Source organism: Antechinus flavipes, chromosome 2 (genome assembly GCF_016432865.1).
Source record: "Antechinus flavipes isolate AdamAnt ecotype Samford, QLD, Australia chromosome 2, AdamAnt_v2, whole genome shotgun sequence".
NCBI classification, from domain to species: domain Eukaryota; kingdom Metazoa; phylum Chordata; class Mammalia; order Dasyuromorphia; family Dasyuridae; genus Antechinus; species Antechinus flavipes.
The window spans coordinates 328,128,254-328,146,357 of record NC_067399.1 but is presented as its reverse complement, the minus strand read 5'-3'; the positions used below and the strand labels follow the sequence as shown (position 1 = coordinate 328,146,357).

General features: G+C 35.5%; 1 long non-coding RNA gene across 6 annotated transcripts in view; it reads left to right on the top strand.

Moving 5' to 3' along the window:
• The first annotated feature begins 1 nt into the window (after position 1).
• Positions 2 to 18,104, top strand: part of LOC127549577 (uncharacterized) — a 51,137-nt gene continuing 33,034 nt past the window's right edge. Inside the window, exons 1-5 of one of the 6 annotated variants that reach the window (XR_007950666.1) lie at positions 2 to 344; positions 1,417 to 1,475; positions 4,026 to 4,261; positions 6,885 to 7,112; positions 10,183 to 10,274. This is a non-coding gene — a long non-coding RNA (uncharacterized LOC127549577). Of the gene's footprint in view, positions 393 to 629; positions 1,002 to 1,416; positions 1,476 to 4,025; positions 4,262 to 6,884; positions 7,113 to 10,182; positions 10,275 to 18,104 lie in introns of those variants that run through there. The other 5 variants (XR_007950665.1, XR_007950664.1, XR_007950662.1 and 2 more) reach the window with 5 other exon arrangements.

Sequence of the window (18,104 nt, the reverse complement as noted above, 5' to 3'; positions counted from 1 at the left end):
GGGAATTGAGTCAGTAGATCCTGAGAAATGATTGGTGAAGATGACTCCGGATGTGCTTGAGTGAACACTGATTGGTGAACTCGGGGGTCAGGAAGAGCGGCCCAGAGCGGCGATTGGCGGCAGGTGTCCCATGGAAACGGAACTCATAGCTGCGGAGAGGGGCTTGCACCGGGGGCGGGGCAGGGGCTATACAAGGCGCCTGCGCCAAATCCTGTTCCCGGCGCCATTTTGTCTCGGCAGCGGTGGCGGTAACTCTTTCCCATTTTAAGCTTCGTGAGGAGAGGAGAGGAGTCTTTACCCGGTTGATTCGTTCTTGTGGACTAGGCGTTCACCTTCCGTCCCGGGTGAGAGCACAGTGAGTGACTGAACAAATCTGAGTTCCACCCACAAAGGTCAATTGAAGGCTGCGGTTGCCTGACTGGGGGGGGGGGGGGGTGTTAGGGGATGGCGCAGCAATAGCGGCACCACACCGGAAGTGAGGGGGCCTCGCGGCAATCGCGACCAAGAAAGTTCCTCGCTGTGAGAACGAAAAGGGAGGAGGTGGAGAGGGGGTGGGGAGGGAGGGAGGGAACTAGGCCTTCTCTCCCGCCGGAGAAGGGGGGTGGAGTTTTGCTACCTCTCTAGCTGGGTTGTCTCTTCCCTCGGGTATAGGAGGCGTGTGCTCGACTCTGGTGTTCCGCTGTCCCACACACCCCTCACGCATCTCATGTTGCTTTGCCACCATGATTGCAGAGGCCGTGATTTGACTTTTTTAAACATGATAAAAGTTATTTTTGCCAGGCCCACCCTGCCTAGATAGAGGGCGTTTCCACTTTAGTGTGGAAGCTGGAGAATCCGAAGAAGGCCCTGGGTTTCAGGATTCAGGAATTCTTTCTGCTTTGCCATAATAGTTGCTAGCCCAAGGTCACGCTGTGATTCCTTTTCGATTTTAACCGTGATTCGCTTTTTAAAATGGAGATAGTTTTTGACAGCCCTCGGATAACTATTGTCTGAGGAGTACGGTAAGCATTTATTAAGCAGTTCTGTAATGACTCTGTTAAATGAAAAACTTTGATTTAAACTTAATAGGATATTAACTGGACAACAGTAGTTGTTAAAATCTTAAACCTGAGATTGAGTTGGGGACGAGCTTTTAACTGGAACTGGATTTTCAATTTTAATTAGGAGGGAAAAACTTATTCCAACTATTCATCATCTAGATAAAGTGTATATTTCCCCCCCATAATTGAGTAACTTTTTAATGTAAAGAGATGTACTAAATTTGTATTGGTTAAAATTTTAAAAAGTTTTGAGTTCTAGGACGTTCACACCCACTCTTCTCCCAGTATCCCTAGTTGATTTTAAACTCTTTTAGAAGCATAAAATTTTGTGAGGTACAAGTGTTTAAGTTTACTTCTCTAAATTATTATTTTGCAGTTTTATTGTAAAGAGTATAGAATGAGTGAACTTCAGAACCTTTGAAGATTGTTGCAGAGGTGAGTATATTATCCTGGATATGTTTAGAATGGGGGAAGGAGTAGAGAGAAGACTTAGTGATGGATTTTCATGTTTACTCAGAAGTCCTTTGAGGTAGATTGTGATGTATTGTTGAAAGAATAGTGAAGATAGATGTTGTATTTTTGTTTAATAGGCAAAGATGAAGTTGCTTTATGGGATGGAGAACTGGATGTGGAAACTATAGCAAAAGTTAGCGTAAAAATTAGTTTGGAGGACCTCAAGTAGAATGATTTGACTAAGGATTTGTGGAGAAGAGCTAGTGGGAAGTGAAGCTGGAAAGGTAGGATAGAAGCCAGATAATAGAGAATCTTTGAATTTTAGGTCAGAACTTTAAACAGAGGGTTAAAATTTATCTTAAAATACCATCTTCAAAGTGATACTTCAGGCAGATGGTCCATTGGCATCCATAGAGGTTAGAGTCTGAAAACTAAGTGACAAGTTAGAAAACTCCACGTAAGACTGTGGATCAAGAAATCTGGGAAAGAGACATTTGCAAGAACAATTAAAATGCAACAAAACAAGATTTTGATCCTCGATGCTTTGAAAAAGTGATGATTCTCTTTACAATTTTAGCTTCTTTTTGGACTTTATTTGTTTTATCTTTTAGTATGAATGGAATCTCTTTTAATTTGTTTTCTATGGGTTTTGTTTGTTGTTGTTTTTCAATGAAAGCAAAACTAATCACAAGAACAGAAATTTTTTTAACTGTAGCTCTGCTTTCTTTGCATAGCTTATATGCATTGTGACTTATTAATGCACATATTTAATATCAGTAATCTTCTCAAGTATATTCTTTTTTGTTCCTCCACTCCAAAAAACTTTCTGTAGCCCAGTCAGTGAATGTTAATTCAATGTTAACAGCACATTCTTAATATTAGTTAGAGGAACTACAAATGCCCCTTTCTATTTCCCCTTCATTCATGTTCATTCAGCAGCTGTTAACTGTGCTGAGTACTGAGTTGATTATAAAATTTGATCGCATAAATGTCTTTTAACTTTTCTCTTTAAGTAGGAGTTCATGTCTTAACACATTGAAACTCCCATTTTTGCCTCTGGTACAAAAAACATACTTACATATCTGTATCTTTGCTTTTCTTATGTACCCATCAGGAATCCCTTCTTCAGCAGAAGCTATATTTTTACTAAGTTGTAGTCTTGCCTACCAAAATCAGTTATGATGTCATAAGTAGTAATGAAATTTTTAGCATTAGAACTTAGCAAAGAAGTCCTAAATTAATTTTTTAAAAAATAATGCAGTAAAATATTGACATTTCCATGATATAGGGGTTTTTAGAGGTGACTAAATTTTTAGTGTTATCTTAGATACTTTCTAGCTATGTGATCCTGCTTTAACATTTAAATGCTTACCAAGTTGTCAGACTGTGCTAGATGTTGGGAATATAAGAAGTTTCACCTCTGAGGCTCTGTTTCTTGATTAGTAAAATGGGGATTATACTTGCATTGTGCCTTGGTGTTTTTGTGAGTAAAGTGCTTTACAATTCTTAAAGTGTTCCATGTGTAGGAATTAGGTTCTGCATAGATAGCTAGCATGTCACGAGACATGGCAAATTAGGTATTGTACATGGTCTTCAGATCCCAGACTTGAGCCTTTTAAAAATCTTTTTAGTAAAAGGAGAATTTTCTTGTACTTTTGTTAGGGAATTTATTGATGCTTAACATATTTCTTGGGATGCATTGGAGGTGCATGGTTTACTTTTTCTTTATCAACCTAAGGTTGATTTCTTCTCTCTTCAGAGTACACATTGGAAAATTTGGGTACTTGTGAAGTACCATTGTGAAATGACATTCGAGGGACTTTCTAGGAAAAACAAATAGCATGAATTGATGAAGTTAATTTTTTTCTTTCTATTTGCATAAATAAATTTTAAAGGACCTTTTAGAAATCTTTTTTTAAAAAAATATTAATAATCTCTTAGGTTTTCCTCATGTTACACATCATTTTCATTTCTCTCTAAGTATCACAACTTAAAAATGTAAAGACCTTGAGAATTGGTTTATGTCCAGATAATCATATTTAGTTCTCATGTATATGAAGTAGAAAATCTTGCATTTTCCACAAAACTATGCAAGTGAGAACAACATCCTGTTATTACTATATCTTAAACTTATGTTTAGAGCCAAACTGACCTGCTAAGAGCTGTGTGGAAACCAAAGTAAGGTAAAGGGTAAAGGTTATAGCTAAGAGCAAAGTGATTAATTACTTTATGAATATTAACTTCTTCACCTTTGGGTGGAGTTGGGCATCCATTTTCTGAACATGTGATATATGGGGGGAGAGACATGTTAAGGAATGTATATTGTAAGTGGGATTGGGAAGTCTTTTAATTTCACTATTCCCCAGCCAATAGGATAATAATGGAAAGACTCTCTGTATCTCAAATATGATAAAAAGTTTGATCTCATTTCTGTAAGATGTGTCTATTTGTGGACAGCATGCCCTCCTCCAAGAATGTATTAAAACTCTGTTAACTTCACTCACCCTGGAGCTAGTTCTGTTTTCATCCTAGATAATGGCATTTTTTACAATCTGGTGGCCTATCCAGGATCCAAAGCATCAGATCAGAGACCAATCACCTGAAAGCAAAATGGGTGCCCCTGCTGATTTTCAGCGACTTCGTAGTCTGGTTGTGATCCTTCTCCCCCTTAACCTAGAATCCTGAGAATTTCGCTTTCTGAAAAGTGTGACTAAACTAGTGAAAAAGGAAGGAATGGCCAACCTATGGGAGTCTGTGCATAGAGCAAGGTAAGAAAATTGGGCATTTAAGTAGTGACATGCTACCTAAAATCCTGAATTGTAATTAGAACATAGAATGGCAATTGTAGCCAGTGATGAATGGATTACTTGAAACCTGAAAGTCTCCTTTCATTTACTCCCGTCTTATCAGTTTGGAAAGCAGATGGAGCACACATGTTGACCCAGTGCCTAAGAGACATAAATAAAATAGTTCAGAGTAGGTATCCAGTAGTACCCAACCCATATACTGTTAGTAGGATTCCCACTTCTCACACATGGTTCACTGTTGTGGACCTTAAAGATGCCCCTTAGAAAAAGAAAGTAGAGATGATCTTTGCATTTATTCGGGAACATCCTGACACTTGGAGGAGATAACAGTATAGTTGGACAATACTTTCCCAAGCATTTACTTGAGTCCCCTAACCTAATTTGGCCAGATCTTGGAAAAGCTGCTAGAAAAACTCACTCCTAAGGGAATGATACTTCTCCAGTATGTGAATAACATTCTTCTCTAGGAAGAAAAGAGAGGAAGTGGCAGAAGCAATTATAACAATTAAATTTTCTGGGAAAACAAGGTTTGAGAATATCCAAGAAAAAATTACAAGTAGAAAAGGAGGTGAAGTATTTAGGATATTTGATTAGTGAAGGAGAACAATTAAAGGAATAAAAGGAATTAATGAGCTCCTACTTCCTCAAGCCAAAAGAAAAAATTTCTGGGACTAATTGGATGTTGTAGATTGTGGATTGACTCTCATAACTTAATAGACTAAGCAGCTTTACCAAAAATTATTAGAAAAACCTAATGTTATATGGACAGAGGAAAAAAAGACCTTGATAAAGGAAGTGAATCGGCCCCTGACTGAAGCTTCAGTACTAGCATTACCTACTGTAGACAGACCTTTCCATTTGTTCATCATAGTTAATCAAGTTGCAATCATGGAGGTGTAGACTCAATTGTGGGCAGGGAAGAGACAACTAGTAGCCTTTCTATCTGAACTTCTGGACCCAATCTCTGGGACTTATCAGAATGTGTAGAAGGGGGAATAGGGGAGAGGGAAAGAAAAGTGGAAAATTAACTTTTTGGAGGAGCTTTAGTAACCCTTTACCCCCATCAGGTGAGGAAGATCTTGAATCAAAGGGCAGGAAGATGCTTATCAGATTCCTGAATCTTAAACAATGAAACAGTTTTAATGGGAAAAGATAGTTTGGTTCTCAGAACTGATTCTAGTGTAAATCCTGCCTTATTTTTATGAAAGGGGGATATGGAGTATTCTGACCAAGAACATAACTATTTAGATGTAGTACTTTTTCAAGCTAGAGTTTGACCTAATCATTTTTTCCAAAGGGTATATAGGCTCTTCATTATGGGTTTTTCACTTATAGATGGGAAATGGTGCAGTGGATATACTATTGTGGAGGGGAACATGGGGATTCTCTAAGAAACCAAGTATTTGCCTGACAATTGGTTAGCTTAAATCTGTGAATAATAGTATGAGTTGATTCAGGTCCTAAAATTATTTAAAGGAAAGGACTTTCCTTTATATGCATATAGACTAGTTCATACTTTGGGGAAAATTTGGTATGAAAGAGGATTAAGTGCATGAGGAGCTAGTGAAGCAAGTACTTGAGAATTTGCTTGTCCCTGCAGAAATTGTAGTAGTCTATGTGAAAGGAAATCAGAAAGGAAATACCTTAGAAACCAGAAGTAACAGGCTGGCAGATGAGGCAGCTAAAGAAGTAGCTGTCTCTTACAAGAAAAAGAAATTGTGCTCCTCTCTTCCATTATCAAGGTGGAGATTGTACCAATATTTGCAAAAAAAGGAAAGGAAGCTCCAGGATTTAGGAACACTGGAAGCATTGGAGGAAAGAGATGGCTTTTCCCCAGTGGGAAAGAGAAATGCTAATTAGATCATTGGCTAGAGAAGTACTGTGGATTTTGCTTCAAGGAACCTTTGGGGAGCTCAAGCTATGTGTGATTTATTTTTAAGGAATTATCGATGTAGGGGAATATATACAATAGTTAAATAGATTTGTGAGAGTTGTTTGATATGTCAAAAGGTCAACAAGGTTTTGAGAAAGAATTCCAGGAAGAAGAGTCTCTGGCTTTCCAAAGTATTCAGGTAGATCTTGTTGAAATGGCTCCAATTGGAAGATTAAATTCGTAAGACTAGATCATTTCACTAGATGAGTAGAAGCTTATCCTCTAAACACTGCAACAGCTTCAGGAATGAGCAAAGTTGTTAAGGAATAAATCATTCCTCCTAATGCCAATGGTGGAAATATTGACTCGGATAATGGAACTCACTTCACTTCAAAAATACTACAAGGAATTATTCAAGGGCTAGGGATTAATTAGCATTTCCACCTGCTGGCATCCTCCTTTAGGAAGAGTAGAAAAGAGGAATCAAATCCTAAAGAGACAGGTGACTAAGCTTATAATTGAGACTAAGTATTTACCTATAGCATTACTTAGAATTAGGATGGTTCCTAGAAGCGATATTGGATTATTTCCCTATGAATTGTTTGAACTACTCTACATGGGGAGCAAAAAAGACCTTCCCAAATTTAAATCAAAGGATAACTTTTTGAGGATTTAAGTACTAGTAGTTTCTTCTTCCCTTTCTTCCCTTAGGAAAAAAGGTTTGCCTTGAGCAAACTCCTCTTCAATTTACTCTCCACCATTATCAGGCTGTGATGAAGTCCTAATTTAAGTCCTGAAAAGACTCTAAAACTGCAACCAGAATATAAAGGAATATTCCAAGTACTACTGATAACCGAAACAGCTTCCAAACTGCTGAAAAGGGATGGACTCATTACACTAGAGTGAAAGGACTAATAAAACCAACCAGAGAATGGACAGGTAAAGACAAATGCCTGAGTTTTTGAAGGTGATAATAAAGAGGAATACTTAAGAATGAATGAGGAAATTGGACTCAGCATCTTTAGACTAAGTACAATTATAGTATTGCTGATGATTGTATTCTCTGAGTGTTTGATATAAGAAAGTGGTCAACCTCCGAGGAATATATGAGGATATGAGAATAAAAACCAGGACACAGGAGTAGTGAATGAAGGACTGAATACAATTCTGTTATTGGTCTTTATTATTTGAGTTAACAGCAAAAACAATAGTGGGGTTCATTCTATTTAATCTTGTAAGTGCCATTCTACTTGGGTTCATTCATCTGGCACCAGTTTTGATACCTCCCTCTCCCAATTAATTCATATGGCTAATAGAGACAGTGGCTGCAGCCTTTCACACGTCTAGCTGCTGGATCTGTGAAGGTCCTGAAGCCACAGAAAGTTGGCCTTTTGTTCCTGTATCCCTGAATCTGGCCTGGATACTCAGTAACTGACCCGAGGTTAGGAACAGAACAGGCTTTGAGGGCTCAACAGGAAGAACAGTTGGCTACTAGCACTTCAGTTGCTGGCAAGCATTGCCTGAACCAGACTGTGTATCGAGTCAGTTTTGGGGAGAAAATAGTTATGAGTGGACCTATTCAGGAAGGCCAAGAAATGATATGGTGAAGTGTATAGCCTATTCGAACTTATGGAATAATACACATGTGAAATTCCAAAACTTTAGCCTGTCGAAGTGTCGGTCCCAAACTCTTGAATGCTGTGAATATATTCTGGTAGGAGGAAATGCTAAATATTCTTATTATAAAGGAGATAGGAAGATAGCTGAGTGTCAATGTGCTAATCAAACTATAATGTTTTCTTCCATTCCTTAAATAGTGTGGGGGTAAATGAAACTCATCAAGCAATATATTTCAACTCATTTAGGAGCATAATAGACCAAAGCAATAACACTTGTATAAAAAAGTGTGAATGGAAAAGAAAACAATTACGGAGATGGATCTATATTCCAAATAAGTCTATTAGAGACCATTGGGAAATAAGGACTCCCACTACTATCCTTTCAGTAGCAATGAATTCAGTATTCATTGTCAAGAGCAGCCTGTACTGAAAAGACATTTGGATCTGTGGTCTAATGGAAGATATACATCTTCCTATTAACTGGACTGGAGTTTGTTATATAGGAATAAAAAGACCCAAGTTTTTCTTTGTAGAAAAATGAGAATTCCAATTAGGAGTTCCCCTTTTGAAAATTTAGGGAGAAAGAAAAGATCAGCAGATACCAGCCTTGCCAACACTACAAATGCTAAGAGTTGGGGAAGTAAGTGGTCCCCAGAAAGAATTATTCAAATTTATGGATAATCCACTTGGGCCAAGATGGAAGCTAGGGATATAGAACCCCTATTTATCTTTTGAATAGTAGCTTGATTCAGGTAGAATCAGTGGTGGGAATTATCACAAGCCAAATGACTAAGATCTTAAGACTCATTGGCAGATCAGACAAGAGAAGCAGACTTACAGCATAGACTGGTGTAGGTCTACTTACTAGCGCAAGAAGGGGGAATGTGTGGAAAATGAAATATTTCAAATTGTTGCTTAAAAATTGATGATAGTGGTAAAGTTGTAAAAGAAATTGCTAAAATTAAAAAAACAAACAAACAAACCAAAAAAAAACATGTTTTTTCCAAACCTGGGAAGGGATATTTGGTTCTAATTGGCTTAGATCATAATACTGCTTGCCTTAGGTAGATTATTGTTTATATTATGTTTGATCCCTTGCATTATGAGGTTAATTACTAGTACTATGGAAAATATGAGTTTGATTAATCAACAGAATCATGTCCAAATGACAGTTTTGAGGAGAGTAAATTTCCTGAACTAGTGATGGTGAATATGACTAGTTATTAAAGAAATATGAAAAAAAAAGTTAGGAAAATTAAAATATGGAAGCACAATAAGTATTAAATAGAAGAGGGGAGGAAATGTAAAATATAAAATCTTGTATTTCCACAAAATAACTATGCAAGTGAGAGCAACTTCCTGTTATTACTGTATCTTGAACTTGCCATTAGGACCATTCCAAATCAACTAAGAATTGTGTGGAAACCAAAATAGGGTAAATGTTATAGCTAAATTGGTTTGTTAATATTAATTTCTCTGTCTCTGAGTGGATTTGTGTAGCCAGTTTCTGAACATATGGCATATGTGGCAGGAGGAGGAACATATTAAGGAATGTATGTTGTAAAAGGACCAGGAAGGTCTTAATTCCATCATCCCTAGCCTGCCTTTCTATGGCCTAGCAAGAAGAGACCCTGCTTAACTGAAATAGAATAAAAAACTTAATCTTGCTTCTGTAAAGTGTGTGTGTCTGTAGAAACATAATACAATTTCTCTTCACTCATCCAGGAGCCAGTTTTGTTTTCATCCTAGACATGGTGAAGCATTTGTATTCTGATTTCTAGTAGAATATAGGATTAGAGAATCTTTTAAAGAATTTTTCAGTGATTTACCGATTTATCTGAAAGTGCCTTATTTTCCTATATATTTTAAAAATTTTTCAAGTATTTTGATGAAGTAGATTTATAGTTTTTATGAGGATACAAACATTGTGCTGAGGATAAAGTATATGATGTAATTATATGCTCATAGACTTAGAACTGCACAGTATTTCAGCAGTGTCATGCTCTAAATCATCCCCCTCATTTTAAAGAGAAAGATTGAGAAAGGTTTTGATTTGTGTAAGATGAGGCTAATAGTAAACATCAGAGGTAGTATTTGAGCTGAGATCTACTGACTCCACATTTGCCATACCCTATAAACAGGTAGATTTGAGTATTATGAATAAGCTGAATCTTACAGAATGATTTTTATGTTTCACTATGAAAAAGACTAGGCAGCAGCATTCTTTTAATAAATTTCCAGTGAGGGATAGAAAGTTCTTAATTTGTGAAATAGTTATTAAAAATTATATTTTGTTAAAATGTTTTAAAAACGTATTTAGACTCTTAAGTTCTATAGTTTGAATATGTGCTATTAAACATTTTAGAAATAAGAAATTCTTTATCTTTCAGATGTATCCTGAACATTTGTGGGGGAAAGTCATCAAAAGCTATTAGCCCTTAAATCTGGATCTATCTTTGTACTGTTTCTTGGAATGTTTCTGGTAGGTGGTGATAAAAAAAACAGTTTAAAAAATTTTAGTTTTTAATAGTTTGGTGGCAGTAAAATGATGTTAAGAAGTGAATTTAAGAGCACTAATGGATTTCAAATATTTCCCAATGAATCGTTTATCTCTAAAGAAAAGTAAATTATAAGTAAATTTCTAACCAGCTGAAAATTTCTTGTTGCTGCAATTTTTTTCTCTTTTGAATTACATAATCACTTGAATTTATAAACCTCAATTTTCTTTTATGGCCAAGCATAAAAAAAATACATATCAAATTGTGAGGCAAATAAGTAATAGTTTTTAGCAAATTAATAACATTAGGGCATTTAAAATGTTCTGCTATACAAAGCAATAATAGCCCAGGTATTCTGGAGAATACAAAGAAATGGGAAAGCCTGTGATATAATTGGGAAGATGAGACATAAATATGCTTTAAAATTCCTGTTATGTAAATAATTATATAGATTTCAATGGAAGCAGTATTGCAAGGTAGTAATTAATTGTCAGATTTTATAGTCGCATAAACAATATTAGAAGAGTCAGAAGGATTTGGCAGTAAAAGCTTTATAAAGAGAGTGGGATCAGAAGTTGATCTTGAAAGGAATGGCATTTGAATAGGCATGGGAGAATGGAATAAAATGAGCAAAAACTTGAGAGGAGAAAGGTTAATCCAGAGAGTAAGTAAATCGGTTTCAGTAGAGTGGAGATTTTGGGAAGCAAATAGACATTGGGCCTAGAAATACACTTTTGGGGCAGATTTTTTTTTTTTTTTTTAAGTAGTGGAAAGCCTTTGAAAGGTAGTATTATACAGCAAGGGTGACAGGAATAAAATAGGTTGTTGGAAGTGTAGTTGGGTATTTAGGGTGAAGGGTGTGGGTAGAAGAGTTGATGGAAGGCAGACTAGTGCATAAACTGTTGTAGTATAGTTATAAATTGATAAGTTTCTGACTTAGGATGGTGACAGAGGAAAAGAAATAGAAACTAGAAGGGAAGTATCAGTTAGGAGTGGGTTGATGTTTGCTCTTCAGGGATTGTGAAATGAAGGAGTAGAAGATTGATTTTAAGTTTGGATGCTGGGGCACTGGAAATGTGGGATTAGTTTGTTGATAAAGTTGACTTTTCTTTTAGCTTGAGGTGATGGTGAGCATCTTAGCTATAATATTCAAGCAATTGAAATTGTATGACCAGTGCTAAGGGTTGAAGTCCAGGCTAGAAATTAAAATGTGGATTTCGTCTGTATTGTGGCATTTGTTGTAAAAGTGGTTTTCATATGAAATCACAGAAGTAGGACTTCAGATCTGAGAAGAACCTTATAGATCATCCAGTCCAATCTTGGATTCACCTCCTGTCCAGATCCATACTTTTTACAAATGGATTCCAGAGGTTAAAAAGATAAGCTCGTAGCAAAATGACTTAACACCAAAAGCATATCTGTTTTGTCAATTAATGCAAAACTGTTGTTAGACATTTCAAACTCAGACTTGATATTTTTACTTTATACTTAATGACTTCTATATATTTGTTTTTAGTCAGTAAACATTGTGTCTATTATTTGTCAGACATTGTGCTGAGAGTACAAAGAAAAGTAAATGATGGCCCCTGCCCTTGAGAATCTCAGGACCTAATGGGGGAGCCATTAAGGGAATATAACTATGTACAAATTTTATGCAGGATAAACTGGAAATGGTTAAGAAATTGAAGTCTCCTAAATTAAAAGAGATTGAACAAGGTTTCCTGTAAAAGGTGAGATTTTAACTGGGGGTTGAAACCCAGGAGGCAGAGGCAGAAATTAAACTTGTAATCTATAAGGACCAGATGTGTCAAATGGTGAACAATGACTTAAACATCATATTTTTGATTATTTCATTTAGTATGAAAGAAAAATTCCTATATTTATTTTTGTTTGGGTTATTTTTTTATCCATATCAGTTGAATTTGTCAAATACTTATTAACCATGTGAATAATAATAGAGTAAAACAGAATTTTTTCTTTACATGTAGCCTTCTCAGCACCAAAGAAATGTTTTAAATTCTGACTTTGTCATATTTTCAGAATGTACAGTTTGGTTGTCATAATACTATAATTTTGTTTGCATCTTTATTGATAAAAGCAGATTTTAGAACTGATAAGTAATACTCCATTTTCTCATCTGATGGTAAACTGATTGTAGTGTATTAGATGATGCTAAAATTGCAGTGATTAAGGCAGATTTAGAGAGAGCATCAGTCTTGATTCCAGCAATGATGGATATAGAAGGAACTATAGCTGAGAGTCTAAATGGTAATGAGCAATGTAGTTCTCTGCAGAGCCACATTCATAGGTAAAAGAGATGAAGCACCACAATGTTTGAAAAGTGAAGGTGGTTTTTCTTGATATTGTCATGCTCTATCAATGGGGAGGATGCTTGCAGCAGTCTTATATGTGACTATATGGTACATTATACAATCCATATTATCAAGAAGAGTGCTGGTTCCTCTTTTTTAATTATATGAATCACTGCTTAAAACATTCAGAAATGTACCACTATTGAGGGCCAACAAATAAAAATAAAAATGCTAAATGGCCTGTTAGATGAATTAGGAAAATCCAGTGATCTTTTCATTCCTTGTGGCAGTATCACTTGAAGAACTCTATCTATAAAATGTATGTAAACTAGCTTCTGAGGTGGACTTTGTTGAATAAAACAATCCTGTGTAATTGATTCCTGGGAATGATAATGTATCTTTAACATGAAAACTAAGAAGACAACAAATTTGTTTCAGGACAAGTTTTAGTTAGTATCCTCATTATGGAATTATTTTTTTGAAAATTGTTAAAAGGCATTTTTTCCCTGATATATACATATTAGTTGTTGAGCTGAACAGCTGCCTTTTGAGGCATGCTGTAAATTTGCTCAAAGCAGGAAATGTGTGATTAACAAACTAGACAAAATTTTCCTTTAAATTTTGGTTCGCAGTATACTCTGGTAAGAAATAGTTGTTTAGTGATTCCCATGTTTGGGGAAAAGATGTTAGAAACAATGATACCAGTGTACCCACAGATAAGAAATTTGCAACTCATGAAACCACTGTTCACAAAGGCTATAATGTAATCTGTAGCAGTTGTCTTATTGTATCCCTTGATCTTTCCTTGAGACTCAAGAAAGCCATACAGTTGGTACAGTTTGTTAAAACAGCAGAGAACCTCCAGAAATAACATAAACATATAAGCCATTAAACAAAACTGGTTTTAAAATCTGCCATGTTAAAAAGCCTGTTGCTATTCTGCGGGTTTTTTTGTTGTTGATTTGTTTTTTAAAGCATTTCTTCTTGACCAAATGGCAAAGTCTTACCAAGTGAAAGAAATGAGATGACTTAGCATGTTTTCTGCATCATTATAGATAAGGTCATTATCAACTGCTTAGATATAAAAAAGTTTGTAATTCAAACAGTTGTCAAGAATATATTCAAAAAGTGAAGAGTTTGCTGGAAATTATCCAAATAGCAAATTAGAAATTACAGTAATGTTACAGATAGTTGAAGACAAATGCTCCAAATATGCCTGTGACACTTAAAATTGCTCAAAAAAGGATCAAAGGTATATGTTTTAGTTATCAGAAAAGGTTTTTCAGCAAGTTGATGACAAAAAAATATGTAGAATGTGCTAGGTAGGATGAATGAAGACTTCACCCTTTAAAGAATAAAGCTTAACTTAATTCTATTTTTCAGAAGGCAGTAGGATGTTGGATGTCAAAGCAATGGATAGTTTACGATTGGATCCTTGTTTGTGGAGGAAATGGCTTTCCCCAGACAGCAATCTCCTTATCAGTTTGTAGACTTTTTTTTTTTTTTTTTTTTTTTTTTTTTTTTTTTTTTGGAGAGTAATTTGTGTGCTATTTCACTGCAACAAATTTTTGATTTTCCTTTGCACATTGAAGGGAGAAGTAATAGTGCCATCTTCTAGAGTAGTTCTTATGGACTTGAAAGTCCATAAAAAGGATCTAGCAATTAATTTTAGATGATCTTCAAATTTGGATGCAAAAAAATTACTTTTTTTGCTAGTTTATCTGAAATAAAGTATTTCAGTTATTCATAAACATTCTGAGAAGGATTCGTAGGCTTCACCATTCATCATCTTGCCAGAGGAGTCCATGACAAAAAAAAAAAAGATTTAAGAAACCTTGTCCTAGTGGGATATACAGGTCTAGAACAAATATACTCTGCCACATTCTTCCATTTTTAATTAGATGAAATTAGGTTAAAATGAAAATCTAGGATAGCCTTAAAATGAAAAGAAAAAGGTCACAAAAGGGCCATAAGTAGTTTGAGTGATTTTGTGTAAAAGCAAAAGGGAACAGGAAATCCTTTGCTTCTGTCCATGAGATCTACAGATAAGACTCAGTTTGTTTTTGTTTGTTTTTTAATCTGTTAGCAGGTGGTTTTTTGATTATCTTAAGAGCACCTGGGAATACCCTGCAACTCATATCAGTCCCCAAAATGGGCTACTAAAATTCAAGACACACCAGAGGATCTGTATCTCATCAAAGCCATAGCTAAGATCTTCTACCTGTATTTATTTTTACTAAGTAGCCAGAAAAGTATGAGAAATGAAGGTTTTTAATTATAACCCTTATTACTTAAAGATGCTGTTGAGGAAACATGAGGTCCTGGAAGTAACCATGACAGGATAGTAGATTTTGCCCAAAGTTCACAGGCTCTGAGATGATTAAACTTGGCATTGGACAAGGATTCTGGGAAAAAGAAGGACATAGGGGATCTATCTTAATCAATCATGAATAGGAGTTGGATTGCACAGAAGAGTGTACTCCCTGCCCCTCCTTCTAAGGACTTTTGCAAAGTGCTGTTATTGATGATGATATTCAGAGCTGACAAATTAAATTTGAGACTTGGAAATGGCAGTAAGTTGGGTGAGATAAAAGGAACATAATTCATAAGACTTCATTTTTATTTTGGTCACTAAATGATTTATTTTTGTTTTCCAATTACCCAGAAAAGTGGGAAGCAGTTTTTAACTTCTTAACTTAACAAAAATGGAGTTCAATCTTTCTGCTTCCTGTTACCTTTTTTTGCTAAAAAAACAAACATAATAGTGAATTTACCTACCATGACTGAAGTTATTAATGACAGTGTCCAGGGAAAGATTGGGGGAAAAGAGTCTTTGATCTTAGAGGAGAGTTTTTTTTATTTTTTAGAATCTAAAGTTAGAGAAGGGGAAGTCCTGAATTCTTATGATGAGAGAGAAAGCATTTAAATGAAACGAGCTCATCTGTTTTATTAAACTCAGTATTATTATATATGATACTCTATTTTCACATGTAGACATGTTGCATATAGGCCCAAATCTTGTATATTCAGGAGCTTTCTTTACATAAGAGCTCAGAACAGAAAGTAGAAATAAAACATTTCCCAGTCAAGTGACTTTCCCAGGGATCACACATCTAAGAAGAGTTAAGTGTTTTGAGGCCGTATTTGAACTTAGTACATTGTTCCTGGAGTCAAGAGGACCTATCTACTTTGGTATCTAACTGCCCCTATTTTGGTGTTTTCTTGGCAAAGATACTAAAGTGCTTTCTTTGCCTTTCCTTCTCCAGTCTTATTACTGAAGCAGGCAGGGTTAAGTGACTTGTTTAAGATCATATAGTTAGTGTCTGAGACCAGGTTTGAAGTTTTTGTATCCCTTGATATAAACTAATTTTTTTTTATTATAGCTTTTTATTTACAAGATATATGTATGAGTAATTTTTCAGCATTGACATTTGTAAAACCTTTTGTTCCAGTTTTTCCCTCCTTCCTCCCACCCCCTTCCCCAGATGGCAGATAAACCAATACATGTTAAATATGTTAAAGCATATGTTAAATACAATATATGTATACATATCCATAGTTATTTTGTTGCACAAAGAGAATCAGACTTTGAAATAATGTACAATTAACCTGTGAAGGAAATCAAAAATGCAGGCGGACAAAAATAGAGGGATTGAAAATTCTACATAGTGGTTCACACTCATTTCCCAAAGTTCTTTCGCTGGGTGTAGCTAGTTCTATTCATTATTATGCTATTGGAACTGATTTGTGAACCAGTGATTTTTGCAAACTAATCAAAACATGAAATATTTTGGTACTTTCAATAAGTAGGTGCAAAACAATAAAACTTGGAAAATTTTTAGAATTGGAAAATTATATCTCCAAGTTTTAAAAATATGTAGATATGAGAATTTTCTGAGATTATACACACATTCTATTTTAAGCAACAGAATCATTTAATGATGCAAACATTTTTAGACACACATTTTCAGAGTGCTTTGTACATATCGTGAACTTGTAAAAAAGAAAATTCTCCTGCCTTTTTAGATCTTTTTTTTTTTTTTTTTAATATCCTAGATATCAAGGGACCTAATACCAACACAATTATGTAACACCAAAAGCCTATTGCCTCATGGTTATATAGTCAAAGAAGATAAACAAAAGGTTCTCAAGAATTGTAACTAGTAGCAGCAGTTATATTAAAAAAAAACACCTCTAAATGATACAAAAAAGTATTAGAACAACTTTGAGATAATGGTTTACCTTGCTCATTAATGAAAACAGCAAAAGATAGGAATAGTCAGTGTTGGTGGAGTTATGTAAAGATTGGCACACTAACATATTAGCAGAGCTGTGAATTTGTTTAATCATTTGGAAAGTAGTATAGGATTGTGCAAAGATGGTGACCAAAATGCCCATAGTCTTTGATCTAGCGATTCTAGTTCTTATACATACCCCAAGGAAATCAGAAAAAAAAAGATCCATTATACACTAAAATAATTTACATCTAAGGCTGAGTTAAATATTGCCAAAGATCAGGAAGGCAGCTGGCTAGCAGAGGGTGTAGGGCCCTGTGCCTGGGGTCATAAACATCTGAGTCAGTTCAACCTCAGACACTTAACTGTGATTTTGAACAGGTCACTTAATCTCTGGCTGCCTCAGTTTCTTCAACTTAGAGACTCCTGGGTGTATATGATTCTTATCAGACAGGTCACCATAACAAATGTAAAATGGGGATAATAGGCATTACCACACAGGGTTGCTATGAGAATCAAATGAGATTTGCAAACTTCTTAGTAGAGTGCTTGGCACATAGATAAGATGCTTAGTAAATACTTACTTTTCCCCATTCCTTTAATGTTAATATACTTGGTTCTAGTCCTGCTACTGCCATTAATTAGTTATGAGACATTGAATAATAAGCCCCTTAGACCTCCATTTCCATGTCTATTAAGAGTGGGAAAATAAGAGGGATTAATGAAGAGAGTATGAAACTAGATGATTTTCACAGTAGAAGCAGTGTGTTATATAGTGGAAGGAGCACTGGCTGGACAGATCATCAGTATAAAAAGAATATCCTAAAAACATAAGCGATAAGATTCTGTGGGTAGATAGGATAGGAACAATGTTTACGAATGCTTTGGGACCTTGTCACTCAGGAGTCAGATACGATAGGAGCAATACCTCCTATTTGGGACTCGTGACTAAATTTTTTGAAGGTCCTTGTATAGTTTCCTTCCTGGTTAGCTATATTCAAAAAACAGGTGCACGGGGAACTAGAGACTCCTGGGTGTATATGATTCTTATCAGACAGGTCACCATAACAAATGTTAAGGGAGAGTTGGAGATAATTTTAACTGGATAAATGTTGTATCCTTACCAAATAAATTCGCTTAGATATTTTGTGAGCATCTCGTTTTATTCCAAGCCTGTAAGACTAGTTTGTCCTGATATAGGCCTCAGAGAGGAGGAGAGGGAGGGAGAGAGAAGGGAGAAAAAAGCAGTTTATTCATACTCAGGGTA